Below are 18610 nucleotides of genomic sequence, written 5' to 3' on the forward strand. Positions count from 1 at the left end.
GAAAACGGACCATGGCGAAGATAACGTTAGATACAAGAAGAAGATAGTATTCAGACACATATAAATAAATATCGATAAAATAAAGAACGTCCCTAGTTCCAGTGCGTCTAGTTTCGGAAGTAGTTTGAGTAATGGCACACATTGTTCTCATCACGAAGTTTTCGTCTATTACTCTACTCGCCACACATTACCATGTTGCGTGAACTGGAATAGGTACTTCGATTATGATCTGATGATTGTTTGCTATGGCAGCGTTGATTGGGGAAATTAAACCGTCGTTATCATGATAGTATACATTAACTACAGTTAATTTTTCTTAAATATCTACTACAAAATAACTTAAAAAATAATTCTTGTATACATTGTCAATAATTTCGTATTCATTCATTCATTCATTTCAGCCTATATACGTCCCACTGCTGAGCACAGGCCTCCTCTCATGCGCGAGAGGGCGGGGGTTTAATTTCGTATTAAGAATATTTAAATAGGTAACTTTAGTGTGTCAAAGATTACCCGAGTCTCTAGCGCGTTGTTCAACTATTATGTTATAATAATTATGTATGTTAATGTTTATGATCAGCTTGAACGCTTCGAAATAAATAACGAGATTTTTTTGCCCTCCGGCTGGAAAGCGGTAACTTTCGGCCCGCTAAATAAAGTTGCCGCTTTCCGGGTTCATCGCCACTTTGGTATAGGTACCTCCAATTAAGTAATTAACCTGTTACCTAAAATCGAACTAAACTTTAAAACAAAAATAAGCTCAAACTTTATATCATTCTAATCTTAATAGGTTAACTCTTTTGATCTCTAAAAAACCGTTCCCAGAATAGCAAACACTAAAACACTTAATCGGTAATCGTAGTGCGATTACAGCAAATTGGTCCGTGGCCGGGTCGTGTCACGCGCGAATTTCAAGTGGATTGAGCAACGCAGCGCCCAATGCGTGACGTGATCAGTATAAGGGGGTAACTACCAGTTTAGCAAAAAGTAGCATCAGTATCATGTATTGTCTCCTTTGTTAAATTGAGCTACAACTTTTAGTCTGACTACCAAAGTTCAATTGGGCAAAACTAATCTGTTTTTGGCTTGATTTGATTTAATTATGTCACCAAGTTCTAATTTTTTAAAGTAAATAGAGTAAGTAGGCGACTATAAAGTAGCATCCTTACTGTTTTGCCAAATCTGTGGGGTCGTACTATAAAGGATGACTCACGCTAGACCGGACCGTGCCCGGGCCGAGACGTCCGACGTGTCATTTTGTATGATCGGTGATCACATGGTGCTTTCTATAGAAAACGAAGCGCCGCAAGTTCCGGCCGGACCCCTGCCCGGTCTAGCATGAGTCATCGTTAACCTCTAGCCGCCCAGAGACCTTATAAAAAGGTCTCCTGTTCCATTCTAATTTGAACTTTGTGTTGACAAAATAAAATTTCATTTTGCTTGGCAAGGTTTGACGTATGGGCGGCTAGAGGTTAAGGGAGATGAACTTCTTGCTAGGTAAAACGTGTAGGTACCTAATCTTGGAGATACATCATCATCATCAGAATCATCACAATAACTCCATGATATCTATAACTATCGCATGTGCTGCCTTCATCCTTGGGTTCAGAATATAGGTATAAAAATAAGTTGACACAAATATACAACCAAGATTCAATAAAAAAAAATAGTAAAATAATTTTTGGTTAATATTCATGTGAACACTTTTCTTGCTACAATGACAATGGCTTACAAGGTACACTACACATTATCGGTATGTAGGTATAATTTTTTCCCTTTTTTGTAGCAATTTTTTTAGTTTCCCATTAAAGTACATACTATTTTACGCTAACGCCATCAAATGCAGTTGTAAGCTTTGTAATAGTCCCTTACCGATCAATGGATTCGGCTTGTGTCTTAACTTGAATTCCAAGATTAGCATAATCTTCCAATAACTGACCAGAGACTTAAATTTATGACATAAAATGTATGAACTAAGGTCCGTTTTCCAACGAACGAATGTTAATCATGTCAATCATTTGATGATAATTTGATTGCAACTGCTTAATAGTTCTATTTTATATTTAAGTATTTCGTTTATTTGTAAATTCATCTTTACTATGCATATTATTAAGATCTATATCTGAAACTTCATCAAAGCTTTATACGAGGTTTATATAAATTTTACATTAGGTACTTACTTAATAATTACATTCTATTCAAATGCAACTTTAATTATGTCTTCTCGGAATTACTCAATTTAATTTTTGTATAAATCCATGATCCAATATTAAAGTTAATGATGCATTATAGGCCCAGTTTATATAAAGCATACGATAGCACTCTCTTTAAGGCCCTTTTTCAAACATAACATCAATTATTTTCATACAGATACTTAGTATTATATCAGTCATAAATTATATTACAATGTCTCTGTTTTTTTTACCATTCAGAATATATTTTTTGTATTATACATTTATTAACTCAACAGAACCTCAAAAAATTGTGCATTATTGTTAAAGCTGAACAAAATTATGATTTAAGAGAAAACACCAAAAGTCTCGTAACAATACTAATTCGCAATCAATTTCTTTATAGAAATGTGTATTGATTATTCAATAATGATGAAATAGATCCAAAATATAGCGTATTAATATATACTATATATAAATATGTTCACTACTATTAAAAAAAAACAACCTAACCTTCTTCTTAGTCGGCGTCTTCATTGCTCAAAATGCTGAAGGTCGTGTCTAGTTTGAAGAGTTTTCTGCGCGATGTACCATGCTTTTCCAAGTGATCCTGTCCTCGGCGATCTTAATAGCTTCAGGTATTGGCAAGCCGGTGATGGTTTTTATCAAGTCTGCCTAACCTACCAACCTAACCTACTTATCACGAAACCTGACCACAAACTCACATCCCACCATATAAACCGCACGCCTCCATTCCCATACTTCCTCACGCGCGGGTTCAAACACCCTAATGTTTGTTTGTTTTAGACTTTTTGCTATGAAGATGTTACCTCCGCGTTGTTACCTATGTCAAAGGTTGATAAATATGCAATATCCCTAGATCGGAGTTAGATCGATCGAGCGTGATTCCACAGCCAAATAAAATTGAGCTCTCACGGTCCCCCCGGGCTATGTCACTACGGGTTCCTCAGGGGGAGCGTATAGCAAGTCTGTAGGTCAAGATTACCTGGACATATTGATGGTATTGTTAGAAAATTATAGATGGCGCCTTAGGAGATGGTTCGCTGTTTACATTCCGGGCTGATGTTAGATCCTGGGTAGTTTAAGAGTGCAAAGGTCGGTCGGGATTATATGTTCTTGTTTGCTGTACTATAATTGATTTGGTTGGACAACGTTGTTAGTGGCTGACATAATATGTATTAAGTTATTATGGAATATGAGTTCCTGGGAATGTATTGGTTTCTTTAGACTATAATTGTTTTTGGGGTGTAATTTGAGCTAATAATTATATTGTAACTACTAATTAAAATGTTATATAGGTATCTATTAAGAGGATCCTACTTTCTTTGAATATTTTTGTATTTATTATAATGTATAAAGTACCTACCTAAAGATAAATATTATCTGCAGTTAAGATAGGTAGGTACTTAGTTCTGTGATCAGTAATGTTAACATAAGAACGAAAATTTAATGACCACAATAATTAAGTACCTACGTACAAATAAATATAATTAAGAATTTGCTAACACTATTTTTTCCGAAAGAGAGTTTTGTAAATTCTTTTTAGTTTTTAGTTATAAGTAAACGTGTGAATAAAGGTAATAAAATAAATTCGCGATAGACCCGTGTATAAATGTGAGTTATATATTCAAAACGCGAAAGTTTTGAATATAATAAGTAAGTATTACGCATTAATACGGAAATTTGATTAGTTTTACTTTTTTATTTATTTATCAAAGGCACATATATTAAAGTTACATTAAAGTTACTCGCCAAACTACTTAGGATGCAGTTTGATGAAATAATATACAGGAGTACCTAAATTATTACATATAAACATCAATTTATTGGTGTTAACATCGTGATACCTACTTTATTTAGGTACAACTATGTCCTTATAACAACGCCTAATAGACCTCGACCCCCCAGAATCGCACCCGCCAAAGCCTAACCTGTTATCACGACCAAAAGATCTATTACCAAGTGTCAGCTTACATACAAATGGAAACGTAATAGTTAATCTTAATTGCAAACGCTAGCAAAAGTTTCTAGTGTAGGTCCTTGGGCGATCCGTAATTATGATCTATGATGTACATGTCATTCAGTATGACGTTTTCATTTGTTGAATTCTTGTTCTTGACAATGATGTGGTTCATACATTATAGTGACAAGTAACATGTTTAGTCCAACAGTGCTACCTGATGGTCATTATGGCGTAAAGCCAGTAAATTAGAAGGGAATAAAAGATATGGAGCGCCGCGCGAAACTTGCGCCGGAAGATTTGGCCATCGCGCAGGGATTTACCTTTTATGTCAATTACTCTGAAAATATATCAGTCTGTCAAGCCATTTCCGTCAGTGGACGAAGGCGGTAAATTTAAAAATGTAGGTACGAAGGGTTATCGTCCCATAGAAAATTTGTTTGACAGACTATACTTCCACTTAAAATTTTGCTGTCGACCCCTCGGCTATATCACTAGCTATTTTATACTGATGTCAGATGTGTCATGATTGTTTTCTATCAAGACAACGTACCGATTTTTAAGTCGCAAAGGTTTTCGAAACTATTCCTTTGGAAATTCTATTAATCTGCTAGCGTCATTAGTTCCAATTTAGTTAGTTCAAATTCAAATTATGTTCCAATTTGAATCTGCAGGTGTTTCTCTTTGCATTTCAACTTTTAAATGTCATCATTTTATTTCCAAGAAGTTATTCCACCTCCATTGTTACAAATCTTCAAATAAACCCCTAAGTACTCCAGCGGCTCATAATGCCACCTATTTCGCTTCGTCTAACACATGTTCCCTTATCTCAGCTAAGTACGCCATTATGGTCGAGTCCAATAAATAAAATATGCTTATCTTGAGCAAAATTAACTGCAAGAACATATTTTAGCAGGTAACGTATTGTGGTTGCGGTAATCCACGGAGCTAAGGTGGTTTTCCACTACACGTTATGCATAATGGAGTGGTTTTGTAAAAAGTTATGTGAGAGGTGAGAGTTTTTAGTGGCTGGAAAAAATGTAATGGAACGTTTATAATGTTAACTGTTTTAACTAAAACAATTTTTCGTTTGTGGTCATTTGTACTCTTGAGATTTTTAATTACGAACTTTACGTTTGCGAAACGCTTTATTAGGAATATTTCGCTAAATCCGGAGGTCGGTAGTAGACACTACCCCTATTTAGGTCATCCCAGTCATGTGTGACCAGTTGTCTCTTAGAAGCTTCTTATTCCTCACGAAGTTGCACAGCCAAGTTTAATTTTGTTCACTAATTTATTTATTTAATAGGTTCGGATAAAACTTGGTTTGAAGAGCTTCTTATATACGAAAACATAATTTGTCCTGAAAAAAAAAATTAAACTACAATACGTTTTTGTAACTCAAAAATGATTTTTCATGACAAACGATGAAATTGCTATTATATCCAACAGAATAGCGAACTCTATCTATCCACAAAAATCTATCGACATCTGACGAAAAAATTTCGTCAACTAAATAAAAAAATCCGCCCGCTGCTTGGGCGCTTCGTATACGAAGCACAAATACAAAATCTGATTCCTAGCTCCGCAGTGGACACCAGCCCTAGCTCATCCCGGTCCGTCCGGTCTTGATACGCGGCCACTCGTGATTTAGAGCAATGCTCAAGCAATGGACGTCTATTTGCACGAGCATCTATATATCCACAAAATTCTATAAAAATGTGACGAATTCGACAACTACTTCAATAAAATATCGGCCCACTGCTTGGGCGCTTCGTATACGAAGCACAAATACAAAATCTCATTCCTAGCTCCGCAGTGGACACCAGCCCTAGCTCATCCCGGTCCGTCCGATCTTGATACGCGGCCACTCGTGATTTAGAGCAATGCTCAAGCAATGCACGTCTATTTGCACGAGCATCTATATATCCACAAAATTCTTAGAAATCTGACGAATTCGACAACTACTTCAATAAAATATCGGCCCACTGCTTGGGCGCTTCGTATACGAAGCACAAATGCAAAATCCGATTCCCTGCTCCGCAGTGGACACGAGCCCTAGCTCATCCCGGTCCGTCCGATCTTGATACGCGGCCACTCGTGATTTAGAGCAATGCTCAAGCAATGGACGTGTATTTGCACGAGCATCTATATATCCACAAAATTATATAGAAATCTGACGAATTCGACAACTACTTCAATAAAATATCGGCCCACTGCTTGCGCGCTTCGTATACGAAGCACAAATACAAAATCTCATTCCTAGCTCCGCAGTGGACACCAGCCCTAGCTCATCCCGGTCCGTCCGATCTTGATACGCGGCCACTCGTGATTTAGAGCAATGCTCAAGCAATGGACGTCTATTTGCACGAGCATCGTGATCGGGGCGTTTGGAGAAACGTAATGCGGGGAATTATCGGTAATAACCGGCCTGTAATGTGGGATCATGTTGACAAGGTGTAACTATGTTTTGCAAACTATGTTCCGTCATATTGAAATTGGTGGATTGCTGTGTTGGTACTGTAAACATTTGCAACTTTTACAGCCTTGTTTTACCAGTGACTGGCTAGTCGCTCTATTCGAATTTAGAATCTGATCTCGCTGTCAGATGGAACGGGGTGCGGATCGGCATTCCTAAAGAGGTAGACATCAAGAGTAGACAACATAAGTATTGTGATTTAGCTAATGTGGTTGAAAAAAATATATAGAAGATAATATTGAAGCGTTTTAATGCCTTCCACACCCTCCCTGATAGGCCGCATCACTTTACAGTACCTACTGTGTCATTTTGCCGTCATATTGAAATCGGTAGATAACGCTGTATTTTTTATGCATGCTTAAAGGGCTATCCGAAGTTTACAATCTGAATATTGAATATTGTATTGTATCTGTCAGCTGTCAAAAGTGACGTTAATGGACCAGAAATGTCATAATCCTTTTGCACACTTCAATTACCTATATATGTATAATCGTAAAATTCGTAAACGTTTTTAGATCTTTGATTTTAATACACAGTAATTTTGAAAAATGTAAATGAAATTGATGATGATAATGACATCACATTCTATAGATGACCCAAACATCATCACATTCTATAGATGACCCAAACATCATAATAGCGCATTATGCGAGTTAGACCAAGAGGTCTTGATAGCACACGCAGTGCAAGTATCACTTATACGGCATAATTTCATAGAAGTTTAACGTTTAAAATAACACTTGCACTGCGTGTGCTATCAAAATCGTTGCAGACTTTTCTTGGTTCAACTATAAAAGCGGCGGCGTTTGAAATAATATATAACAAATAAATTATTGCTCTTCTACTAAAAGGTCTTCTACTGAAAGATGTTAAACATTCAGCAATATGAGATGCAACAATGATAATAAACAATAAAATTAATACAGAAAAGTTAAGCAAAACAATACTGCAAACAATGATTCGTTTCAAACCGTAGTAGTGCTATAAAAGAAGCATCATTCGATCATCTTAGAATTAATATTGCTAACTTTACTTAACCTCTTAACTTTACAGAAACAAAACTCGAAAAGCAAACTGTACTGGTCTAAATTTAAGGTTTATTTTTGGTTGAAGCAATTATTTAAATACGAGGTTGGGGAAGTTGTCTGGAGAAACATTGTGAAATTCGTGTTCCGACGCGATCTGACATTGAGCCACTTAAAGGGCTAGCTTCAAACGTTCGCTATTCATAGTCATGAATCCCTGGCCGCTCTATAAAAAGGTCTCCCGTTCCATAACATTGTAAACCTTTATTTTTTCTTCTCAGTTTTGATAATGATTTGAGAATAGGTAAACTGTTATTCATAAACTTACTTTATACAATTTTTTAAACTGAATTATTATAACTGGGGAAGAAATCAAATTAATTCATGAGTTTTTTGGAACAGGTACCGCTGTAGCCGGGTGGTCTAGTAGTCAGGACGCGTAGCTGTAGACGCAAGTCCTGTAATATATTGCGTAATTAATTTAAATAAGTTTATTCTTAACAAGGTAAGAAAAATAACCTACCTAAATAAACTTTACTTGGCAAAAAATTTAGCGAACGTCAGTCAAACTTGCCAAAACATAGATTTTTCGAGCGTCAGATGGGGTAAATATAAGACACGAGAAAAAAAAGACTATAATATTTCTATCACTCAATAATTTATCCTATTCTTTTTAAAAAGAAGTCTACACACAAGGCTTCGGAAGGCTTTTTTGGAATAGGAATGAAGTGTAAATAAGTTATTGAGTGTTAAAATTTCTGTCTTATTTTTACCCGTGTCTTACCACATTTACCCCACCTGACACTATAAAGAGTTGCACTATGAATGGGGTCCAAAAGAGCAACGTGTTGGTTCCCGCGATGCACTGCCCCTAACAATAGCCACGTTATAGTGCGGCCATTTTCGCGTGGCATCAATTTACCTAAACTAGCAAAAAAAAAACACTACCATAGCCATGGTCCAAATATTAAATTGGGTAAGACTATTATTCGATTCCATCCATAGCAAATATTAAGTTTCCGAAAAATTTTCCTTGTAGAATTGTCGCAATTATGGAAACTTTCCAACGGCAAATTAGTTAATAAAATAATAATAATGTCATACATAATACATATACAATAATATTATATTAGTTACAAAAATCGTAATAAGTTCTTAGCAATTATGGAAACTTTCCAACGGAAAATTAGTAAATAAAATAATAATAATGTATTTTGAGTAAAAAAAATTGTAATAAAATCTTGGCAAAAATTTTATTTTTGTACAGGCTTTTATCGCTGACTGTATTTTTTTTCTACAAGCAACTAATATTCCCCAGGCATCGAGACAACTCTAAAAACCCCAAACACAAAGGTTGGTTAATTCGTTATGTTATCACAGAGTTCCTATGGCCACCTCCTGTTTTGATGCTATCCTAAGTATTATTGCATTGTCAATCGACTTACATATGTACTTATGCAAATTTTCAGCTTCATTGGAACTCAGGAAGTACATACATAAAGGTATTATTGCAAGTTAATAATAAGTTTATAGCAAAAATTTCATTTTAGGGGCAAGCTTTTATCGCTGACTACTTTTCTTTCCACAGGCAACTAATACTCATCAAGACAATTCTAAAAACCCCAAACACAATTAGGTTTCGTTGTTTTATCACAGAGTTCCTATGGCCACTTCCGGTCTCCATCATCAGATCAGCTCCATGACACCATAATATTGCATTGTCACCCGACTTACGTATGTATGCAAAATTGCAGCTCAATCGGAAACAGGGAAGTGGATCAAATTTAACTTTCAAGATTTGATTACAGACAGACAGACAGACAGACAACGGTCAGGTGAAAGTAAATAAAAGCTTGTAAAAACGCCATAACAAGCCGACCTTACTGTACCGAGCATCCGACGCACGGCGCGGCGGTAACGACTCTCGCGCCACGATTTTGCGTGAATTAGAACAACAATAAATAAATTAAACGCCCTCGTGCTGCAGCTTTTATTCCTCATGTTGGCTACACCTGGCTGCATGAAAAAAGTTGTATAATGTAGTCGCTTCGCTCGGGGAAAGTGTTTGTACTTAGATTTAAATAGGTTATGTTTCTGCATGTTACATACGTATTACGATATTGATTTATTTATCAAATCAAAATTTATTATATCACAATACAATCGCGAGTGACTAAAAACAAGTGAGTCTAAACCGTAAAATTATTCAATGATACTACTATGATATTAGGTGTTTATTCTAATTAAATTCTCCTTTCTACATCCCATTACTAACGAGCCTAAAGACCTGAAGTGTGCCGATTGGCACCTGAACTCGAGTCGTTAGAGACCTCTCGAGCCTCACTCTGTCTTGCCCAAATTTACGCTCATAGACCTATCAAACTTGTAGAAGTAACTCAATGTGTACTCGTAAGAGCCAACAGGAGTGGTCATTTCTCCATACAAACGTACTCGACTGTTTCCTCCGTGGGTTTTGATGCTAGAGCAATGTTTTTTTCAACACAGATTAATATTGTCAATATCTGTGTCGGGCCGTTTTGCTTTTTTTGATATTTTTGTTTTTTAAGGCGCTAGAGCCCTTCATAATGGCCAAAATGGCCTAATTGACTATGCCGCAACGAGAGGCGTAGTATTCAAAACTGAAATCAATTAGCCAAAAAAGCAAAACGGTCTGACACAGATAATTTCATAATCATTTAGAGTTCCAAATTTGGTTAGGATTGGTTTAGTTTTGGAGGAGGAAACCGTCGAGCACGAAACCCCGATTTTTGAGATTTTTACGCGGGATTTTTCGCCTTGTCCTTATCGCACTAGTTTTAGAAGCCGCTTCCGTTAGCGAGACGGGTATATTTACCTAAAATATTTAAAACTCAGCTCCTGTTTCGTCTTAACGCTGGAACGGTCCGGGCCCGGGACGAGGCCTCCGACACTTCTTTTTCTATGACAGGTGATCGGTGATCACGTAAAGCTTTCCATAGAAAACTGAAGTGTTCAGTTGTAGCTTGAGTCATCCTTCAAAAAGTGTTTTGTAAAAAATTTACAAGAAGCGTTGGCGGGTCCGCGGCTAGGGGTGCGACTTTCAAACGGGAGGTCACAGGATCAAATCTCAGTACTAATTTATTTATCCTAAATTCCGATGGCAAAAGACCTGACGGGCTGACACTTATTCCATGGGAGAAGGGTAAGTGTCTACTTTGGGATGCCACATGTGTCAGCACGTTTGCCGCCTCGCACATGGGCCGGACGGTCCGGGCGGCAGGAGCGGCGGCTGAGTTAGCGGCGCTTCGGAAGCGCGATAAGTACTCGGCCCTGCTAACAAAATATCTTTTTGTCCCTTTGGCAGTGGAGACGTCCGGGTGTTGGTGTGCCGAGGCCAAAATCTTTTTGAGTGAATTGGGGCAACGTCTGAGGGAGGGAGGTCATGACCCTCGTTCCGGGTCATTCCTGATGCAGAGGCTGTCTATCGCGGTCCAGCGTGGCAACGCGGCGAGCGTGATGGGCACCTTTGCATCTGGAAGGGCGCGGGACGGGTTGTTTGATTGAGTTCTCGGTTGTGGCTTTACTTAGCTTAGTTTTAATTTAGTTTAATTTAGAGTTAATTTATTAATTGATCGAGCCGATGACAAACCGAAACCCCAAGATGCTGAGGCATCCGAGAAAACGCTTGATGAAGAGGGCCAAAGATGAAGAGGCGCAAAAAAATCAAGCTTGCTTAAAAACTTTCTTTTGCAAATTAATTTATGAGTTCTTCTTCTTGACCTGAGGCCTGAGTTACACTTGTAAGTTTTACTTACGTAAGTAGGGACAAAGCTATTTGTTAGAATGAGATAACGATATTCATCTCTCATTCTGTAGTATAGCCGTGTCCCTACTTACGTAAGTAAAACTTACAAGTGTAACTCAGGCCTGACACTAAGCAATCTTACTCAAGTCTCAACAAAAAAACACTTTTTTATGTTGATAGGTTGGAACAAGTTAAAATTTATACATATTATATAGGTACATTTGTACTACATTAAATTAGTTAAATGTAATACTGGAAACATTTACTTTTGTACATTCTAACGATTCCTAAGTCTACAAACAACTTAAACGATGTAAGTAAGAATCCCCAAACTGTAGTTAAGTGTACAAATTACTTAATTTGAGGTTAAGTCGAGTACGATCCGTCAAGGGCCGTGTGTTTGGAGTTAATTACCCCAGTTTAGTTACTGATAGATTACTGTTCTAACTTTTTGATAGTGAAAATTTTTCACCTGAATATTTCAAAAGAAACTCTACCGTAAAACTCTTAAAGACAGCTCATGGTGCAAGAGACTGGTAGAGTGGAGACCTTGGGGAGAGTTACGCCCAGCTGGAAAGCCAAAAATGCGGTTTAATGTTAGGTATTTCAGAAGAATATGTTCCGTGTAACGCTTGAATCCCGTCAGTCTATGCTTCTAAAACCACGCCTAACGGCGCGATTCAGGAAACTAATTAGAGATTCACTATAGTTCGTTTTTTTTTAGCATTAGAAAGAACTTGCAAGAAGGTAAGCGATCTTGACATGTCTTTTAATTGAAAAACGCTTTTTAAAATTAAAAAACTATTACTTATGAAAGCAGAAGAATATAAATGATCGTATTAGATTCATAATTGTTACATATTTGCCGCAACTTATTTTTAAAATGTGTTTTTCAATTGAAAGACACTTCAAGATTGTTTACCTAATTTCTAATGCTAAAAAAAACGAACTATATATATGAAATAGTAAAGATATGTGATGTCCTACGGCAAAAGGTACCTTATGGCAACCGCCAATAATATTGACAATAATATTGGAGCGGCATTAATAATAGCGTAAGCGCCATCCGCCATAAGATACCTGTTGCCGTGGGACGTGACATATCTTTACTATTTTATATCTCGTGAATCTCTAATCCATTTCCCGAATCGCGCCGTGAAACACTTGCCAAAGAAGAGACCTAATTATTCTGTACGTCATTGATCATTAGCTGTGTACCCTCAATGTTAATAACTATTGTATATAACTACCCTCAAATTTCGTTATTAGTGCTCTAGCTTCTATGTATTTCCTAAAGCCAGACCAAAGTCCAAGATTACATAAATACACAGCACAAGCACCATATAAATCTACATAAACTATGAAGTGATAACCCAGCCAAATTTATATAACCAAGTCAAATATACCAACTCCCGCATTACTTGTGAAAGCAGTGCGTAAAATAAATTTGCATATAAAATTAATTCCAAGTCCAGGATAGAGGAGAGAGTTGGTTCCTCTTGGTGCTACACTACTTGAAACAATATTTTGTGTTCTTGAAATTATGAAGCAAGAAATTGCATGATAAAATGTCTTTCTTATATTTCAATTTCTTGTGTGTGAACTGAATTATTTAACTACAAATATTTTTATATCATCCATTGCTACACACAGAAGTACAGAAGACATAATTTATCAAAAATTTTTATTTTTTAATCAGTCAAGAACTGATATTAAGCCATAATTTTCCTTTGACTTGAAATACAAAAACGAATAGATAATATTCCGTTTGTTAAGTATAAACCTTTCCCAATAAAAATAAATTGAATAGTAAAAAGCACGATAGCAGTTAAAATCTGACTAGACCTCCCAAATAAATGTATATGCCTCGCTAAATTTTATGCCACCTGAAAAACTATTTTTTTTTTTCTGAACGTTGTCTTATAGAGCTAGAGATGTTTTTGAACTCGACTGTAGGTAAATAAAGAATCAAATTAATTCCACAAATGAATGCAATGAATGGCGAATGAATGCCAAATTCCCGCAACAATACAATACCATGTCTACACTTTTGCGGCACTTGCGATTGAAACTTTCGGTCCTAGGTCGTCAGACACCAAAAAAGTAGTAAGTAAAAGAAATGTCTACCAAACTATTCTGGGTGACTGGCGACCTACGAGCAGGCTATTTTTTTGCGCAAAAACTCAGCCTCACTGTGCAGAGGGGGAACGCGGTCAGTGTCCTGGGAACAATGCCTCAGGCTAATTCAGGTCTAAACCTAAGTCACACATATTATTGAATTATTATCATAAGTCTAAACTTATTATCATCATAATTCAATAATATGTTTACAAGTTAGTTAATAAAGTTCCATTGGCAGAAAGAATAATTCCAACAATTCTATGTCGCCCTAAGAACCTGACCTGTAATATCGGAAAAGACCAAGTGGAACACACCTTAGCTAGTTCTGCAGTGTATATAACATTGTAAACGCTGTATAGCGACGGTCAGTTGGAATTTAATATTGCCCCATACACAAACGTCTGTGAGATACAAATGTATTCATCCTGTTGGTGCCTCCGTCTTATACAGGTTGATACAAATGGGCGCTTATTAAAAACAAGTGTCTAGGTAGGTGGATGTTATTTAGCAAAAAGGATCTATCCTCAAAAATATGTCATTGAACTTTTCTTATTGGCAGTAGGTTCAAATTTTATTGCCAGATTTTTCTGGATTTGCTCCTTTTCCCTAAATTACGTCCATATTTGAAATGGCACTACAGTCAGCAGCAGAAGTTGCTAAGCGGGCGAAGTGTTCAAAATGACCTTGACGCGCTCTTAATCTCTTAACAATAAAGTCGCGTCAAGATCATTTTGAACACCTGGCACGCTTAGCAACTTCTGCTGCTGATTGTACCTTAGTATTTTTCGTGGGGGCACTTGCTTCTTTAAACTTTTTATTAAGTCATGTGTTACATAATTATGTATTTTATGAAATTAACTAATATTATTATTCTTCCTAGTTTTAATCACATACCTATGCCTGTAGCACTTAGCTTGTAATTTGTCTATTTGACTAACTATAAACAGATTATATCTACATCAAGTTACGCTTGTATGGGCCATATTATGTATGTAGTTTGCGTTTCACCCCAACTGATTTTACATAGTTCTCATGATTTTCTTCTACATTAAAATAAAACAAAGGATTGTACTTGATCTTCCATGTCATTAACGGCATCATATTCCGTTTTTTATTATTGAATCACAACATTTAATAACGTTACTTTATTTCACTCTATTTTTAAGTCTCTAGCAATAGTCTACCTATACCTATTTTACCTAAGTAGTGAGTATTTCTACGCCAACAATATAAACATAAAAATAATAGAAGACATCTTTGAATCAGTAACAACACTTTGAATAACCCAACCCACATCAAATCCCTTTCAAACAAAAACACTCCAAAACCAAACACCCTGTACCCCACCTAGTTACGCCAACGGCCAAGAAATTTCTTGACGGTCAAAATATCTTAGTTATGACCACTCCTGTCCGGCACACAGCTTACGTTTGCCAAGTCCCCCCATCCCCCAAGGCGTCCGTGCCACCCCGTTTATTAATAAATCTATCTGTGTTTCGAGGAGTTAAGGATTTAAATGGGGTTAGATATAACACGTGGATTTGCGTATTGGAAAACTAGTTAGGTAGTGTAGCTGTGTTTGTTCGGTCTAAAGTTGCATCCCTGGTTGGTATTGGTTTTAGTATGTCTTAAAATTTGAGTGAGTGACTAAAATCTAAGAAACTAGCCGTGTAGGCGTGAAGGGGTAACAGACAGACAAACAGAATTAATTTCGTGTTTATAATATTAGTAGAGAAGCTCACCTAGATGGATCATCACAAATCAAACAGAAATAACTGGACTTATAACAATCATAGCAAAGTTTATTTTTATTCCGTACAAAAATAACAGAGAAATTAACTAGGAAGTTTCTTTACGCACAAAAGCATCAATTAAGAATCCAAATTGGCACACAATTACAGCACATTGAAATCTCACTGCTGATGCAATTATTACACACACAATTATAACACACACCCCAATTAGGGGGGTAAGACACCCCCAAGATCGGACAATGGGTGACGTATGAATTGAATTTGGGCAATTTCATTTGAGACGCAGACTAATCCACTAGTGGAGATTCTAGGCTCGGTATTGATTTGTGACGGTTTACTTCGGTAATTGGGTATATTGCTATTATTATGCCAAATCAGCTATTATTTATGCAACGAAAAACGATTAATTATGAAGATAGTACGAGGATTATTTTAAGGAGTTATTATTAATTTAATAATAGTTATCATAGTCTGACCCACCATTATCGACACTAAGAAGACTAAGAATTTGAAAACTGTATAAGCGAAGTGTTTGATCCGTGATAGCTAGACAGTTGAAATTTTCACAGATGATGTATTTAGAATAGAATAGAATAGAATGTTTTTATTCGTGACAAAACTTATAGATAAAACAACAACAATTTCTGTTGCCACTGTAACAACAAATACTAAAAAGTACGGAACCCTCGGTGGGCGAGTCCGATTCGCACTTGTCCGGTTTTTTTTCACTGGATATGGTTTGTCAGACATGTATTGGATGTAAGTGGAAAAAAATCATTAATTACATCAAACGATAGATTATAAATGGAAGGAACTACAACAAACCTGCTGACATTGATTGTACTAACTTATCAATACATTACCGTAAAATGGGGTGAGTAGTGTCAAAACTGAAATTCAAACCTCGATAACATTTTATTTTTACATATGAAAACTGAATGGTGTATATAATAAGTGTTCCGGACGTTTGTATTTTAGTTTTTATTTTATTTTGGGTAGTTCCATTTCATAACTTTGACGATAAAGAGGAAAACCCACCTCACCCCGTAGTGCCTCGTGTTTGGGGTGAGAGGGGTTTTCATACAAAGGTGATTTTGGAAGATTGTTGGATCGATTTTTTTTTATTATGCGTATTACTATAGCTCCATTTTAAATTGGAATACATATTTTTTGTAGCAGTAGCCTTAAAATCCCTTCTCACCCCCCTCTCAAACCTTCTCTCCCCATTCATATCCCACCTCTCCCCGCGAAACCTACTCACCCCGTTTTACGGTAATTTATCTTTGCAAGCTTATTTATTTATAAGAAAGGTAAATTTCCAAAGATTTTTTTTCTGGTTATTGTATCAAAACTGATAAAAACGCTAGATCCATACACCCTTGGTGTCTATTTGCCCTTTTGTCGCAGGGGTTTTAAATGTTCAAGCTTAAAAATATTATAATCTTAAATCCAATGAATTTAAGTACTGTTTATAGTTTTTATTTAGGTTCCTCTGCTTTCTTCCAAAAGTTACGTAACACTCGGCGCGTTCGGGAAACGAATTACAGATTCACTAGATATGAAATAGTAAAGATATGTGACGTTCCACGGCAAAAGGTATCTTATGGTGGTTGGCGCTTACGCTATTATTAACGCCGCTCCAGTATTATTGCGGCTGCCATAAGGCACCTTTTTCCGTGGAACGTCACATATCTTTACTATTTCAAATCTAGTGCATCTCTCATTCATTTCCCGAATCGCGCCGACTGTTCAGTTTGCTACGACCTGAATAAAAAACATTTATTTTAAGCAGCATAATTTAGTTATGAAGTTATTGGAGACTTTCAATAACTTCATGATCTCCCTACAAGCAAAATACGCAATTAGAATACCAGAGTCCAGTAACAAATATTCGAAATTCCCCGCGTTGTCACCGGCCGTTACAGGTGTAATTTGTTGCCAAGCAATGGTTTCCGAATTCAAAATATTCTATTGGCACCACCCATAGGGTCAGAACCACTCGTAATTCCGGGCGTCTTCAAATTCAACTATTTCCAACTATTGGTCAAGAGCAGATGTCAATAGATGCTGGAAGCGATCCAATGAGAATCTGGATTGAAATAGATTTAGAGTTAATCCTGAATTTAAATTCATGCAGTTTATGAATAGAAGCGATTGAAATATTTATTAAGAAATTAATCATAAATTAGTTAATGTACCAGGCTACCAGATCGATCGATTTCAGCATTTCTTCGGTAGTATTTAAGTATGTGGTTGAACTAAAAGCCAACAACCGAAATTATAACCTAAGTATATAACTCATTTAAGTAAATACTAGTATTCTTGTTAACGAATAAGACCACCATTACTTCAACATTGAGACTGACATGTTCAGTACACCTAACAGATTTATTGTCTGCCTTAACATTAACCATGATTAAATCTTTCACAAGCGTCATATTATTAAGATTCAACAGTTTCTATTCTTTCTTTTTGTGAAGGTATAAAATGATAAGGATTAGGACCTCTGTCAGTCAAACTACAAATAACCTTAACCTTACTGTGTCAAGAAACTGTCTGCATAATTCTAAGAAAAAAGACAGACCCTTCCAGAAGCCCTACCTCTTCCCCACCAACTATGTCTTGGCCCGTACCGTTATTATTGCGCCGCTGTCAACGGAATATGAAATGTATTGGAGCGGGATGAGCCAACTCCTTGACCACCCCCTCCCCTGACCTCGGGCCAGTTGGGGGGATTAATTAGGAATAAACAGGTAAATGGGTTTTTGGGATGTTATGAATATATTGACCGTTTGGTTACATAGCTGAGGTTGGAGATAAGATGGTATAAAACTGAATAGGGTTTCACCAAAATCGAATGTAGAAATTTGTAGACAATCTAGTCAGTTTAGCTTCTCTACTTGTACATACTCATTCTTTCTTTTTTTGTCTATAATAAACTAAAATGATAAATAAGATTGTTTTCCTTAAAAAGTCTAACAAAGGGTTGTTGATTGTGTGTTTTGTATGTTTGTCTATACCTACTGTCGAGCTATGTAATATTTAAGTGAAAACAGTAACGTATACGCATTGTACAGGTCTACTGGTATTTGTATTTCCTTTTATAATTCATGGTATCATCAAATACATCAATGATCACTGTCTATGGGTCTTTACAAAATGTACATATTCATTTCGTTGATTACATTTAATTTTTAACCTTCAAGTAGTTTTTTACAACAAATTAAAATATAACAAAATTTTATGTAAACACTGGTTTTAATTTCACATTATTCATAATTTGTGATACTTAAGA

Source organism: Cydia fagiglandana, chromosome 17 (assembly GCF_963556715.1).
Source record: "Cydia fagiglandana chromosome 17, ilCydFagi1.1, whole genome shotgun sequence".
NCBI lineage: Eukaryota > Metazoa > Arthropoda > Insecta > Lepidoptera > Tortricidae > Cydia > Cydia fagiglandana.